Source organism: Oryx dammah, unplaced genomic scaffold (assembly GCF_014754425.2).
Source record: "Oryx dammah isolate SB20612 unplaced genomic scaffold, SCBI_Odam_1.1 HiC_scaffold_11072, whole genome shotgun sequence".
Taxonomy (NCBI): Eukaryota; Metazoa; Chordata; class Mammalia; order Artiodactyla; family Bovidae; genus Oryx; species Oryx dammah.
Window position 1 is genome coordinate 3,568,407 of NW_024080466.1, and position 15,411 is coordinate 3,583,817.

Below are 15,411 nucleotides of genomic sequence, written 5' to 3' on the forward strand. Positions count from 1 at the left end.
CTCTTTGCATGCAAAACTCACTCATTATATTCTGTGCCTGCTGCTTATCTCTGCATCCTAGTCTGATTCTCTCCCATAAGACTGGTAGGAGGTTCCTCTCGTTCAGTCAAACCATGGCTGCAGTGTAGGTGTGCTGTTGTTTAGTCACTAAGCCATGCCTGACTATTTGTGACCCCATGGACTGCAGCACACCAGTCTCCTCTGTCCATGGGATTTTCCAGGCAAGAATACTGGAGTGGGTTGCCATTTCCTCCTTGAGGGGATCATCAGGTTAAACACCCTCCAAGTTAATGTATGAAAAATTCTTAATCCAAACCTTGCTTTTCACCTGTGATAACTGTAATACTGAAGAGCCAATGCCTTCATCTACAAATAAGAAAACACTATTTTGCAGTTCCCTGAACAAACGAGATCACAGTTGACTGACACTCAAAATGCTCAGGTTCACTTATACAGATTTTTTTTCAATAGTAAATACTACAGTACTACAGGATCCAGCTTAGTTGAATCCACAGTTTTAGAACCTCAGATATAGAGGAATTACATCTATTTAGGGTAAACTACAAGTTACGTGGATTTTCAACTGCACTGAAGGACTGGCACCCAAGCCCAAACAATGTTCAAAGGTTAATTGCATTTATTTCCACTGTTCTCATCATGTTTCCTTTTTTTGAAAATCAGTACTGTTGCCACTGGTCACAAATGGCTGCTGCCATCCAGGCATCACATCTGCATTTAAATCACTAGCCCTTTTATAATTACCTTCTATATGTTTAGTACCCATTTCACATCTTTAGTTATTATCATTATGCCAGACAGACTTTTTATCAGATTAAAATCACAGCTGCACATATGAACATAAAAACTATCTGAAAATGTTCTGATTGTAACATTTGTCATGTGTACTTCCTATATGTAGTCTGTATAAATCTAAAGACAGAAAATATAGTGTTTTAGTTTATTAGTTGATATTTATCTTTATATAGAAAAACTCACAGTTTATTCAAAACACCAAAATAAGAACAGAAAGGATTTTAATGTAATTCTGCCCTCCAGCATGGAAGCACCCTTAGGCATCTTAACTACTCATCTAAGTGTGTGTACCTCTATTTTTTTTAGACATCACTGTCATTACAGTGCTAATTTCCAGGAGAATAGGTTCTCTCTCTTATTTTTCACTTTATTTTTGGCACCTAAAACCTACTGGCAAACTTTGCTAAGAGAATGAATAGATGTGTCATTTTTCCATTAATGCTTTTAATCATCTTTTTTCTCCAAAATTCACTGTTTTATTTACAAGTTTATGTGTGTGTGGAACTGGCTCAGTGGTAAAGAATCTGCCTGTCAATGCAGAAGACATGAGAGATGTGGGCTCAGTCCCTGGGTCAAGAAGATCCCTAGTGGTAGGAAATAGCAACCAACCACAATATTCTTGCCTGGAAAATTCCATGGACAGAGGAATCTGGTGGGCTACAGTCCACAGGTTGCAAACAGTCAGACGTGACTGAGGACATGCTCATATTCACAGAGCCATTTACCTCTGCTTCCACAGTCCTGATATTCTTCTTTTTTTTTAATGCCAAAGTAAGCTTATTTTGCTAAAGAGAAACTGTTGGACTAGAAGAAAACTAAGTGCAGTCTTGATTTTGTGCATTTGTGGGGAAAAAACCCTGAGATTGCCAATTGTGTATTTCTCAGATCTAACTAGTGTTTTTTTTTTTTTAAGTTAAAGGACTTATTGACTTTGAAACATATGTCTATACATTTGAAAATTAAAAGCAAACTATACAATCTTCTCTACTGGACACAGTTAATGGAAATGAAACATTATTACATACTGAAAATTATTTGAACTAAAACATAGAAGGTAAGTATTCATCTTAATTTTTATTGTAACCAAAAGCAGGATGAATATGCCACATGAGAAGAAAGGAAATACATTTTCATCTACTTTATGGCATACTAATTTTCAGATTGAAAAGACCAGACATTTGTATATCCTCTTTGAAATCTTCCTAAAGAGTACAGGAAATCACAGACTTAAAGTACATATAATTTAAAATACACTAACTAAGTGTGTTGAGACTTTATTCTCTGTACCATTTTCTAATACATCTTTCTTATACGCAGCTTGTCCCAGTTGACATTAAAAGTCCAATTGAAACCATTTCCTTTCAAATTAGTGCTTTGGGCCATCAAGAGATCTTTTGCTTGAAGGACCCCTCTGAAAGACTATGACAGTGAATAAGCTGAGAAAAAAACTATAAGGAATTGACAATTCACACTTAAATATTTTTATAAAAACATAAAGTTTTGCCTTTCTTAACTACTATAAAAATGATACCTACCATGTTATCCATGGTATTGCCTCATTTACTGGCAATAGAATATTCTCTTGGAACTGTTAAAAACAAGGCAAAACAAGCCAAACAACTTTTAACTTAAATGAAAATGAAATAAATATTCAAGTTTGAGATGTCTTCTGCTTGGAAATTGACATGACAGCTTGTTTTCTGTGTGGACGTTTGTTTTGGAGTGTGACTTATCTATAGCATATGGTTGAAAATTTTGAAGATGAAGTATTTCAGAAGAGCTTTCACTATGATAACACAGTAATCATGACTGGGGACTGAGCAACAGATTGTTTGGTCTTTTCTGTCTGTTTTCCATGTTATATACGTGCATACGTGTATATATATATATGTATGTATTCTCAGTTGCTTCAATCGTGTGTGACTCTGTGTGACCCTGTGGACTAGAACCCACCAGGCTCCTCTGTACATGGGATTCTCCAGGCAAGAATACTGGGGTGGAATGCTGTATATATCTATGTATATGTCTCTGTCTATTTATCTATATATGTTTTATTAGTAATAAACATAATACATGTTTAAGGAGTGGTTGGTAAAATTTTGTAAGGGCTTACTCTGATTCAGCAACTGCCTCTGTAAAGGATTTTACATGTTTTGATTTTGTAAAACTCCTAGTCTAAGTATTACTTTATCTCCACCATGTGGAAAAGAAAACCAAGGTGCAAAGTGGTAAGGAAACTTGCCTAAAGTCTCACAGCCAGTAATTGGAAGAACACATATTTAAACCCAGCTCTGGGCTCTTATTTTTCACTCTACAGAAATGAATAAATGCTAAATAACTCTACCAAATATTTTCAGGAAATTTAAAGTTAAAAATTAATAGAAATGTTTCAATAATTATGGTACTGCTACCCAAGGGGTTAAGACAAAAAAGAGAAAAATGTGGTCTCTTGATGGTATAAATGAAATCTTCACACTTTCATGTATTGTTTTTTTCTATCCTATAGATTATAATACAGGCAATGTTCAAGGATGCTGGAGGAGACAGACATATGTAAAATAATAGAAGTAACTTGATGGTTGATAATACAGGAAGCACCAAGATGCTCAGGGTGGTAGTTCTGTGCAAAAGCAGATGTGGGTTGTGAAGAAGAATGGATTATGATGCAGGAATTATGTGAACCTCTGTTAAGTACAGTTGTTGCAGGTTTTCAAATTCTCTAAGACTAGTTATATATATATATATATATATATATATATACACACACACACCTTGGGCACTGTGGTTATAATTTTCTATGGTACAAGGCTGGAAAATGCTCAGTTCCAATTCAAACCATTTTAGAGAAAGCTCTCTCCAGTCTACAAATTGCAGGTAGTTGCTGTGACTAAAAATCAGTATCATTTTTATAGCAGCCTGCTTATTTTAACATTTATTGATTTTTTTACAGATATGTTGAGAGGAGCTATTTTTCTCAGAATCTAGTCACATGCTAAAATAATAATGTAAAACCAATATTACTTTAGCTGTCACCTTAGGAAAAACTGATTACCAGAGCAACCTAGTTGTGATTGGAGTTGAAGTTATTTCATTTGATTTAAAGGCAGAACATACAGAATATACTTAAAATTTTTACTTCTCCTTCCCCAGTTATATCAACCAAGGAAAACACGGTATAACTCTTTCCTTTTAAAATATTTATACTTTACTTCTAAAGTATACTAAAGAAAGGAGCAAGTTATATGCAAACTTCATCAGCAGCAGTCTGAAAGCAGCCAAAACGGCCTTGTTGTCTGCAACAAGGGGCCATGCTTGTCTACAAGCATAGGGCCTGTTCTGGATGAATCAACAAAAATTAAAATAGTAAAATTTTCAGAGCCAACTATGTTAGGGCTTTCCACTTAGTGCTAGTTGTAAAGAATCTGCCAGCCAATAAAGGAGATGCAACAGATGAGCATTTGATCCCTGGGTAGGGAAGATCTCCTAGAGAAGGAAATGATAACCCATTCTAGCTTTCTTGCCTGGATAATTACATGGACAGAGGAGCTCAGTGGGCTACAGTCCATGGGACTGCAGAAAGTCAGACACAACTGAGCAAAGGAGGACATATACTAGATTTTGCTAGGAAATGTGGTGATTAAAAATATTATTTAGAATGACCATGATTCTATCTTACTAAAGAAAATTCCACTCAACATTCTGACAATATTTGCAACCTCCTTTCAAGCCTTTCAGCCCCATTCTTCATCTTGATTTGATTTCTCCCTTGGCTGCTTCCTCCATTAAGATCTGGGCTATACTTTGTACCTATTTTCTTCTCTGCCATACACCAGACCACTCTAAGGCAATCGAGTAATCTTTCGAAGTTTTATTTCTTTCTCTTATCTGGTTTCTCTGTAGATTGGAGGTATTTCCTTTCACTTAATTCTAGAGACAGACAGCCCAGAGGGAGTGCAGTGCCTCTATGATATTGTCAATACCTCAACCTTCATCCATCTTCCTTCTCCATTATCTTTAGAGCATGTTTTTCACTTTCTAGTTGCAAGACGGTGGCTGCAGCTCCAGCCATCATATTTGGCTTCCAGAAAGAAATAAGAAGGAAAGAGGAGGTAAAGGCAATATGGATTTCAGAGTCAGCCCCCTCAAAGAGCTTTCTTGAAGAAGACCTCAATCTACAACAAATTTTCTTTTCATAACAATGGTTACCCTAGTTTTCAAGGGAAATGACAAATTTTTATTTGTTAAAATAGCCACTCTCAAAATATAGATTTCTTTAATGAAGAGAAAGGGTTCAGTTCAGTTCAGTTCAGTCGCTCAGTCATGTCTGACTCTTTGTGACCCCATGGACTGCAGCACATCAGGCTTCTCTATCCATCACCAACTCCTGGAGTTTACTCAAACTCATGTCCATTAAGTCAGTAATGCCATCCAACCATCTCATCTTCTATCGTCCCCTTCTCATCCTGCCTTCAATCTTTCCCAGCATCAGGGTCTTTTCAAGTGAGTCAGCTCTTCTCATCAGGTGGCCAAAGTATTGGAGTTTCAGCTTCAACATCAGTCCTTCCAATGAACAACTAGGACTGGTCTCTTTAGGATGGACTGCTCGGATATTCTTGCTGTCCAAGGGACTCTCAAGAGTCTTCTCCAACACACGGTTCAAAAGCATCAATTCTTCGGCACTCAGCTTTCTTTATAGTCCACTCTCACATCCATACATGACCACTGGAAAAACTATAGCCTTGACTAGAGGGACCTTTTTTGGCAAAATAATGTCTTTGCTTTTTAATATGCTGTCTAGATTGGTCAAAACTTTCCTTCCAAGGAGTAAGTGTCTTTTAATTTCATGGCTGCAATCACCATCTTTAGTGATTTTGGAGCCCCCCAAAATAAAGTAAGCCACTGTTTCCACTGTTTCCCCATCTATTTGCGATGAAGTGACGGGACCAGATGCCATGATCTTAGTTTTCTGAATGTTGAGCTTTAAGTCAACTTTTTCACTCTCCTCTTTCACTTTCATCAAGAAGCTCTTTAGTCCTAGAGAAAGGGTTATTAGATACTAATCAGGTATCTGGCTTTACATAATTTTAGCAAAGATAATTTGTTCATTCATTCACATAAACACTTTTATTCCCAAACTCTTAATCTCTAAAAAATTAGGAGTTTGGGATTAAAGTGTACTCCCAAACTATTATATATAAAATAGATAATGAATAAGGACCTACTGTATAGCATAGGGAACTATATTCAATATCTTGTAATAACCTGTAATGGAAAAAATCTAAAAAAGAATATATATGTATAACTGAATCACTTTGCTTTATGCCTTAAACTAACAAAATATTGCAAATTAACTATATTTCAACAAAAATTTTTAAAGACACAAAACTTGTATTCATTTTAGATGTTTAAGATACTTGGAAAGATTGAAGGCAGGAGGAGAAGGGGAAGATAGAGGATGAGATGGTTAGGTGGCATTACTGACTCAATGGACATGAGTTTGAGCAAGCTCCAGGAGATGGTGAAGGACAGGGAAGCATGCTGCAATTCACAGGATCACAAAGAGTTGGACATGACTGAGCGACTGAATGACAGCAAAAATACTTGGAGACCAGAAATTAAAAAAGACACAATCATTGTCCTAGAGGATATCACAGATAACTCTCAGTACTGGAAAATTAAACAGATAATTGTAATGCTATGTATATATATGTATGTACAGGTAATACATATATTTACATACATATATATATATGTAAAATGGAGCTAACAGGAAAGTATTTTTAAACATGAGGCTACTGCATTGGGATCACAAAGGAGATGTCATAAATCTTCACTTGTGGGTGTGTGCTCAGTACTCAGTCATGTCCAACCCCTTGTGACCCCATGGACTGTAGTCCACCAGGCTCTTCTGTCCATGGGATTCTCCTGGCAAGAATACTGGAGTGGGTTGCCATTTCCTCCTCTAGGGGATCTTCCCGACCCAGGGATCAAAACCACATCTTCTGTATTAGGAGACAGATTCCTTACCATTGAGCCACCCAGGAAGCCCAGCATGTTGGTAGTGTTTGGTAAACATTTGCTTTTAAAAAGAATGAAATTTGGGACCGCAAAAAAAAAAAAAAAAAAAAAAAAAAGAGTGTGTGGGGGAGGATTAGAGAGCAGGCCAGTATATGGGAGCAATCTGTGCTAAGAAATAGGATGGTGAATTTAGGATGTTCAGGCAAGTTCAAGAACTTGGTATGATGGACACATAATGACCCAACTGGAAACATGAAAGAATTAATGCTCAAACAAGAAACACCAGGGAACTCATATAGAAGCACCAGGAAGTTTCTGTAATAAGAGAAGATGTGCAGCTTTCAACCTGAAAGGAAAAATCAAGTCTTTGAAGAATATTAAGCAAAGCATTAGTTACTATGGTTTTTGTATTTGGAATATAATTAATGTGGTGGAGTGGAAAATGGCTTGAAGTGGGTTGGGTATGGAGAATGGAGGCAGTAAGGACCAGCACCACTAAGCCATACAAGAGGTAGTAAGAATTTGAACTAAGGTGATGGTGGCTGTGGGAACAGAGTAGGAGGGAAAATTTAGGAGGTGTTCACACCCTCTATTTCCCCTGTGGAATCCCCTTCCACTATTCTTTCTTTCCTTGCCTTCTTACCCCACCTGTCCAAATTCCATGCATCTTTTAAGATCTATGGAAATATTTACTCTCAAACTTTTCTATTCCCTATCCTAAATTCAGATTATCCTCCCTTCTAAACCTCTTTTTTTTTCTTTCAAATATTACCTGCACTATTATAAATATGAGGTACATTTTATTGATTCTTAATATATTTTAAGACATTCAAGCACAGGAAATGTGTCTTACTTAACTCTTTGGATTCCCAGATTCATGAACAGTTTTGAGGACACTGTGGGCAGTCAATATATGTTTAAAAATGAATGAAGACCATATGATTTCATAATGCACTATATCAGAGAGCTCTGTCCTAGGATTTAACCAGTGCTGACTCTTATCACCCTGCTTATTTAACTTATATGCAGAATACATCATGAGAAACGCTAGGCTGGAAGAAGCACAAGCTGGAACAAGATTGCAGGAAGAAATATCAATAACCTCAGATATGCAGATGACACCAACTTCATGGCAGAAAGTGAAGAGGAGCTAAAAAGCCTCTTGATGAAAGTGAAAGTGGAGAGTGAAAAAGTTGTCCTAAAGCTCAACATTCAGAAAACGAAGATCATAGCATCTGGTCCCATCACTTCATGGGAAATAGATGGGGAAACAGTAGAAACAGTGTCAGACTTTATTTTTTTGGGTTCCAAAATCGCTTCAGATGGTGATTGCAGCCATGAAATTAAAAGACGCTTACTCCTTGGAAGAAAAGTTATGACCAAACTAGATAGAATATTTAAAAGCAGAGACATGTTGATATATGGCAAAACCAACACAGTATTGTAAAGTAAAATAAAGTTAAAAAAAGAATATATTAATACCTATTAAAAAAAAGAAAAAAAAATAACAAAAGCAGAGACATTACTTTGCCAACAAAGGTCCGTCTAGTCAAGGCTATGGTTTTTCCAGTGGTCATGTATGGATGTGAGAGTTGGACTGTGAAGAAAGCTGAGTGATGCTTTTGAACTGTGGTGTTGGAGAAGACTCTTGAGTCCCTTGGACTGCAAGGAAATCCAACCAGTCCATCCTGCAGGAGATCAGCCCTGGGATTTCTTTGGAAGGAATGATGCTAAAGCTGAAACTCCAGTACCTTGTCCACCTCATGTGAAGAGTTGACTCATTGGAAAAGACTCTGATGCTGGGAGGGATTGGGGGCAGGATGAGAAGGGGATGACAGAGGATGAGATGGCTGGATGGCATCACTGACTTGATTGACGTGAGTCTGAGTGAACTCTGGGAGTTGGTGATGGACGGGAGGCCTGGCGTGCTGTGATTCATGGGGTTGCAAAGAGTCGGACACAACTGAGCGACTGAACTGACCAACTGACTGACACCTGTTAACTTGATGACCTTGCCAAATAATTCTCCCTTTGGTCAGCAGCTTGAGAATGTAAGGAGACCGTGATGTTTTTCCTTCCTCAATTTATTTGTGTCACAAATATTTATTGAACATCTGCCTATATCCACTTGTTCAGTGTTGGGAAAACAAGCATGAATGAAACACACTCTCCACCATAAAGGAAGATCAATCTAGACAGGCACATAAACCGATAACAGGAAAATCGTTATAGAGTCTTGGATATCATTAAGGGGAAGGGTGTGTGTGTGTGTAGGTTAGAGTTCAAAGAAATAACAGAAGTAAGAGAGAGAGGTAGGAAAGTTTTAATATGTCCTTGAGTCTGGAAAAATGAATATGATTATGCTATATAAGAAAAGGAAAAGAACATTTCATAAGCATGAACAAAGCAGCAGAAACATGAATGGGCATAGCTGCCTGTAAGAACCCTTGTGTTTTGGCCTGGCCCCTTGTATAGAATGGAAGACTGTCGGGAACAAAAAACTGATGCTAAGCCTTGAAAGATTCATGGAAAGTGGTAAAGATTCATGGACTTAAGTTTCATGCTTGAAGTCTCAGAAGGTTCTTACTATCCACTAATATGTTTTCTAGCTGAATTTGAGGTGCCAATTGTTAGAATAATCATGCTTGTTGATCTAAGGCAACTCTTTAAGTTTTCCCCTCTTCCTACTGTGCCAATTCTAACTCTTTCCCAAAGCATCATGCCACCTAGACATAAACATTAATACAGTATTATTAACTAATGGACAGTTGCATTTTAATGTCCCCAATTCTACCATAATGCCTTTTATATCTGTGTGGCTGTGCGTATTTCTGGTTCAGAATATCTTCAAGGCCCATACACTGCAGCTGAAAGTTCATGCCTTCTTTCTCTAAGTGCCTGTAATCTAAAACTGTCCTCTGCCTTTTTGTTTATTTTTCATAACATCAAATCTTTGATGAGAATAGGCCAGTTTTCTTCTAGAAAGCCCAACTGTTAAATTTTTATGATTGTTTCTTCTTGGCTAGGTTCAATTCAAACATTTTTCAAGAATGCTATGCAGATAATATTTTTGAGTCTATGTCTTCTGTATACACAGTAGTAGTAGTGTTGATCGTTCAGTCTTTGACTCTTTGCAACCCCATGGACTATATCCCTCTAGGCTCCTCTGTCCATAGAATTCTCTGTATACATATATGACATTTTGGGGGTTAGTTTCTTATTCTTTTCCTTCAACAAAGATTTGAAAATCTACCATGACTGTTACATATACCTAGTTTCCCTGCCTTTGGCCTCAGGAAATGCTTCACACTGCACTGTATTTCTCAGCATACCACCTATCCATGTCTCAAGTGATGGGGATACAGGTTGCATCTGGTTCATGGTGATCAAAGACAATACCAGGTGAATAGCTGCATTCATATTCCCAAAATATAGGTTTTTGAGTGGAGGCATAATATGATCAGATACGTGTTTTTGAAAGATCACATTTGTACTCGTATCTAAAATCTAGTCAAGGGGACAGAGTAGAGCCAGGAAAACAGTTCAGAGACAAATAACACAGGCAAGGTGAGCTTAGGACAGCACTAGTCATTGTCATGGTGAGAAGGAGAACTTGTTTAGTTGAAAACAACTCTGTGACCCCATGGACTGTAGCCCAGCAGGCTCTTCTGTCCATGGGCTTTCCCAGGCAAGAATGCTGGAGTGGGTTTCCATTTCCTTCTCCAAGGGATCTTCTTGACCCAGGGCTCGAACCCAGGTCTCCTGCATTGCAGGCAGATTCTTTACTGCTGAGCCACCAGGAAAGCCTGAGAAGGGGAAGAGGGACATGAAAGAAGCAGAATTAATAGAGCTTTACTTAAGGTTCCACTATTAGTCAAACTTACTTATTAAGCTCTTTCTCCATTTGGGAAAAACCTTCCCTTTTCACTTATCACCCAGACTCCCTTGTGGTATTGAAAAGGAAATGAGTATTGGAATTGAATTTTTTAAGGGAAAGTTAGAAAATAAAGTTAATATCCTTAATTATTTGCATAGTGAGACCTATTAACTCTAGGATTAAGGAATGACTGGCAAAGCAGTGGTGCTCCAGGTTCTGGAAAACTCCAATGTCTCCCAGACTAAAAGAAACTTGACCCTGGGGTGCAGTCCATAGTTTATTTCATTTGGAAATGTCCAGACAATTATGCTTTTATCTCATGCAGCCTATGTATAAGGAAGCCAAATAGCAAATTTTGGTCAGAAGAGGAATAAAGAAATCTACTGGAGTGTGGTAGTTAAGAATATTATCTCAAGAGTTAAAATAGGTGAGTAGCAAGGACTAAGAATCTGATTTTCCACATAAATAACATTTGTCTGATGTAACTACTTCAGAGCTATAGACTGTTAAAAGCTTGCAACATCTACAGGATGTCCTGGATAGTTAAACACCCTTCATTTTGGTCAATTTCAGATCTTGGGGCAGCAGAGCAGTAGCAGGTACCTCTCCTATAGCCCATAGACATATGGCAGGCCGAATTCACATATTCCTGGAGCAGTTTGCCAGCAGCTTGTGGGAGTCAGGGTGCGCAATAAGGATTCTGTCCTCCAAATATCAGGGATCCGTTTTCTGATTGCTGATGGCTGCCACCTGATTGTGGAAGTCAAACACATTGAAAGGCAGAAATTATTACAAACCTTTCCTCTTGCTGAAGTGACTTCCAGGGATTTCAAGATCCAGTGTTTGTTTTTTTATTTAACTTATTTTTTTTTCTCTTTCATTTTTCTCTTTTGTCATCTTTTGGGAGCCAGGCAATTAAGGATTAGGACATTCAAAAGCAATTGCATATAAAGGGGAATTTAAAAAGTCATTGCACATGCCCAGGGAAATGTGAAGATTCAGAAAATACCTAAGACCTTAAGTTTCCATCTCAGGCTTATTGTTGGTCAAGAGAAACCCTACAATAAGAAAACATGTAAACCAAACAAACAAGCAGAAAAGAAAACGGGAACCCCCCAGCCTCCTGGGAAAGGGAAAATCTCTAATCTCCAGCTAACAAATGATTCAAATATACATTTTTAAACAACAATCACAACCACCACCACAACAAAAGCAGAACACAAATAAAGAAACATTAATTGTGGCATATCAAGGAAAAATAAATCAACAGAAACTTTCTCTGAAGAATACCAGATAACAGACATGAGACAATAGCTTCACACTCAATAGGGTGATTAGTATAAAAAATAAACAAAAAAATGAAAAACTGTCAGATAGTAACAAGTGTTGGTGAAGAGGAGAATTTGGCATTCCTGTATGCTACTAGTAGTAATATAAAATGTGTGCAATTGCTGTGGAAAATACTATGGAAGTTCCTCCAAAAATTTAAAATAATGAATTACTATATGCTCCAGCAATTTCACTTCTGAGTATATACTCAAAAGAATTGAAAGCGGGAACTTGAAAAGATATCTGTATTCTCATGTTCATAGCAGGTCTATCAATACAACCAAAAGATGAGGGCAAAAAGGAACTCATCAGGAAATGAATAGATGCACAAATTGTAGCGTATACCTACAATGGAATTTAATAAGCACAGCCTTAAAGAAGAAAAAAATAGTGAATGAAAGTCCCTCAGTTGTATCCAACTCTTTGCAACCCCATGGACTGTAGCCTGCCAGGCCCCTCTGTCCATGAAATTCTCCAGGCCAGAATACTGGAGTGGGTAGCTGTTCCCTTCTCCAGGGGATCTTCCCAACCCAAGGATGGAACCCAGGTCGCCTGAATTACAGGAAGATTCTTTACCATCTGAGCCACCCGGGAAGCCCAAATCATATACATGCTACTAACTGGATGAATCTTGTAAAAAAATACTAAACCAGTAGCAAAAGGACAAATACTGTGTTATGACACTTACATTAAGTACCTAGAGTAATCAAATTCATAGAGACTGAAAGAAAAATGAAGGTAGTCATGGGAATGTGTGGAGTTATAGTTTAATGTGTAGAGTTTCAGATTTATAAAATGAAAGCATCTTTGGAAGTGGATGGTGATCATGGCTGCCCAACGTGAAAATGCTCTTAAATTTATTGGATTGTTAAAATGGTAATTTTTATATTATTTTGTATCATAATTAGAAAATTAGAACATATTTTCTAGAGCCAGAGAGCCTGGGTGTGACCTTGACTCTCTCACTCACCAACTGGGTGACCATAAGCATATTACTTCACTTCTGCCCTCTTATTTGCTTATTTGTCAAATAAAGGAAATAATATTCCTTGATTTATAAGTTATTGTGTGGATGAATTAAGGCAAAATATGCAAAACACTTAGAAGTTCACCCATTAAAATGCTCAAAAAGAACTAGAAATTAATTTATCAAGAAAATTATATAAAAAAGAAACACAGTTGCTAGCTATTTGGATTTAAGTAAGGATTGCTTTACATTCTTATGGTGAATATTAAAGACATATCACACTCATAAAACTATTATAATTTAGACCCTTTTTTTTTTCAGAAATAGGTTCATCTAACACCTTGTGTGTGTAAAATTGGATGTGATGTTAGTTCACCCATTCCAGTTATCTCATGGCTCTATAATTCAATTCGTTTCTTAATGTAATAATATTTTCTTAGAATAGGTCATTATGGAAAATAAAAATACTTTTCCACATTCCTAACCTCTTTGCCCATCCATGGAGCAATGTTCTTCAAGCTGAGGAGCTCAATCTTTTTCGGTGGGACAATAGTTATTTTTTAATGGTAGAATATCATTAATAAGCTTATGTCTTCATTACTGTAATTGTTAGGTTTGGGGATATCTTGTAACGGAAATCTCAGTCTATTGGGATGTAATTTAAAAGATGTATAGGTTATGAGAATGGGTTTGTACATCATGAAGTGAAAGTAAAGTCGCTCAGTCATGTCCGACTCTTTGTGAGCCCATGGACTGTAGCCTACAAGGTTCCTCCATCCATGGAATTTTCCAGGCAAGAGTACTGGAGTGGGTTGCAAATTCCTTCTCCAGGGGATCTTCCCGACCTAGGGATCGAACCTAGGTCTCCTGCATTGCAAGCAGACACTCTTACCGTCTGAGCCACCAGGGAAGCTCCTAGAGACATTCTAAATTCAGACTGGGTCTATGAGTTCTTTGATCTAGGAGCCTCATTTTGTAATCTCTTTAATACAGTGAATAATACTTAGTATAAACATGGCTTTAAGATTTATAAGAAATATAAATGTACATAAATCTCTGCAGTAGGCTACATTATAACCACTATTCATAAATAACTGCTAATTATCTCTGAAGGAAGATTATGTCTTCCGAATCTGATGACATCAGACTTAGCCACATGTCTTGACTTGCTTTCAGTGTATGTGAGTGATATGTGTTTCATTTGGGGTAAATGCCTTACAAACCAGCATGTAGTTCTCCACGTGCCACAAGAAATGGCAATGTTCTAGATAGAATCTACTGCATCATCTTAGGTTCTGGGTGAAGAAAACATGTAGCAGAACCACAGCTGACTTAGAATGAGAATGTATGCTTAGTGTGAGCAAAAATTAAAGCACTCATGATTTTACAAAATAAATAAGTGGAATAAAATAGTAAATAATAGAAAACATTAGGCTGCATAATGCTAAGGGTGAGTACTATTCTGTGATGCTTTTGGTCATGCTACAGTTGTGTGGGTATGTCTGTACCAAGATGTGATTAAAAATGTATTTATTGTGTGTCAATGAAAAATAATTTTGAAAAACAAGATGGGGATTTAGAGGTCAAGAGGAATCATTTCTATTTATAATGCTACTTAGAAAACAAAGTGTGATTGAGTCACATAATAACGCTTGTTATTCAATTAGTAAATCATGTCTGACTCTTTGCAACCCCAAGAACTACAGCATTCCAGACTTCCCGTCCTTCCGTATCTCCCAGAATTTGCTCAGACTCATGTCCATTGAGTCGGTGATGCCATCCAACCATCTCATCTTCTGTCACACCCTTCTCTTGTTGCCCTCAATGTTTCCCAGCATCAGGGTCTTTTCTAATGAATTGGCTCTTCACATCGAGTGGCCAAAGTGGAGTTTCAGCTTCAGCATCAGCACTTCCAATGAATATTCAGGGTTGACTTCCTTTAGAGTTGAATGGTTTGATTCACATAATACAATGTATGAAAGAGTTCATGTATTTCAGGCAAACTGTAATTTTAACTCAGTTAGGTCATTGCCTCAATAATTCAGTTTTAACTCAGTATATTACAAATGGATTTCTCCACCTTTCAAAAAGGATTAAACTAGATGTATTTGATCACTTGGCCTCAATTATCACATATAGTTCTGGAAAGTTTTATTCCCAGGAGCAGAGACACTGCACATTTCCTTCACTGGAAATGTTTCAGGATGACCTTGGGTGACCTTCTGCCCTGTCCATGCAGAAGGAGTGTCTGTATGGAAAAAAGAAGGTTCAGACTGACTTATGAAGTCCTAGCTCTCTCTCAGGTCCTGGGATTCTGTAGGTATGCAAGCTTCTGGCCTTAAGCAGCAGGCACAGGAGGGCTTGTACTTTCATTGACCTGTTCCTGCTGCTTTACATTATTGACATC

At 37.4% G+C, this 15,411-nt stretch overlaps 1 non-coding gene across 1 annotated transcript; it reads right to left on the bottom strand.

Moving 5' to 3' along the window:
- Window positions 1–13,841: 13,841 nt before the first annotated feature.
- TRNAC-GCA lies at window positions 13,842–13,914 on the bottom strand. Its single transcript has one exon. It is a non-coding gene; the product is annotated as a tRNA-Cys (tRNA).
- Between the last annotated feature and the right edge of the window lie 1,497 nt (window positions 13,915–15,411).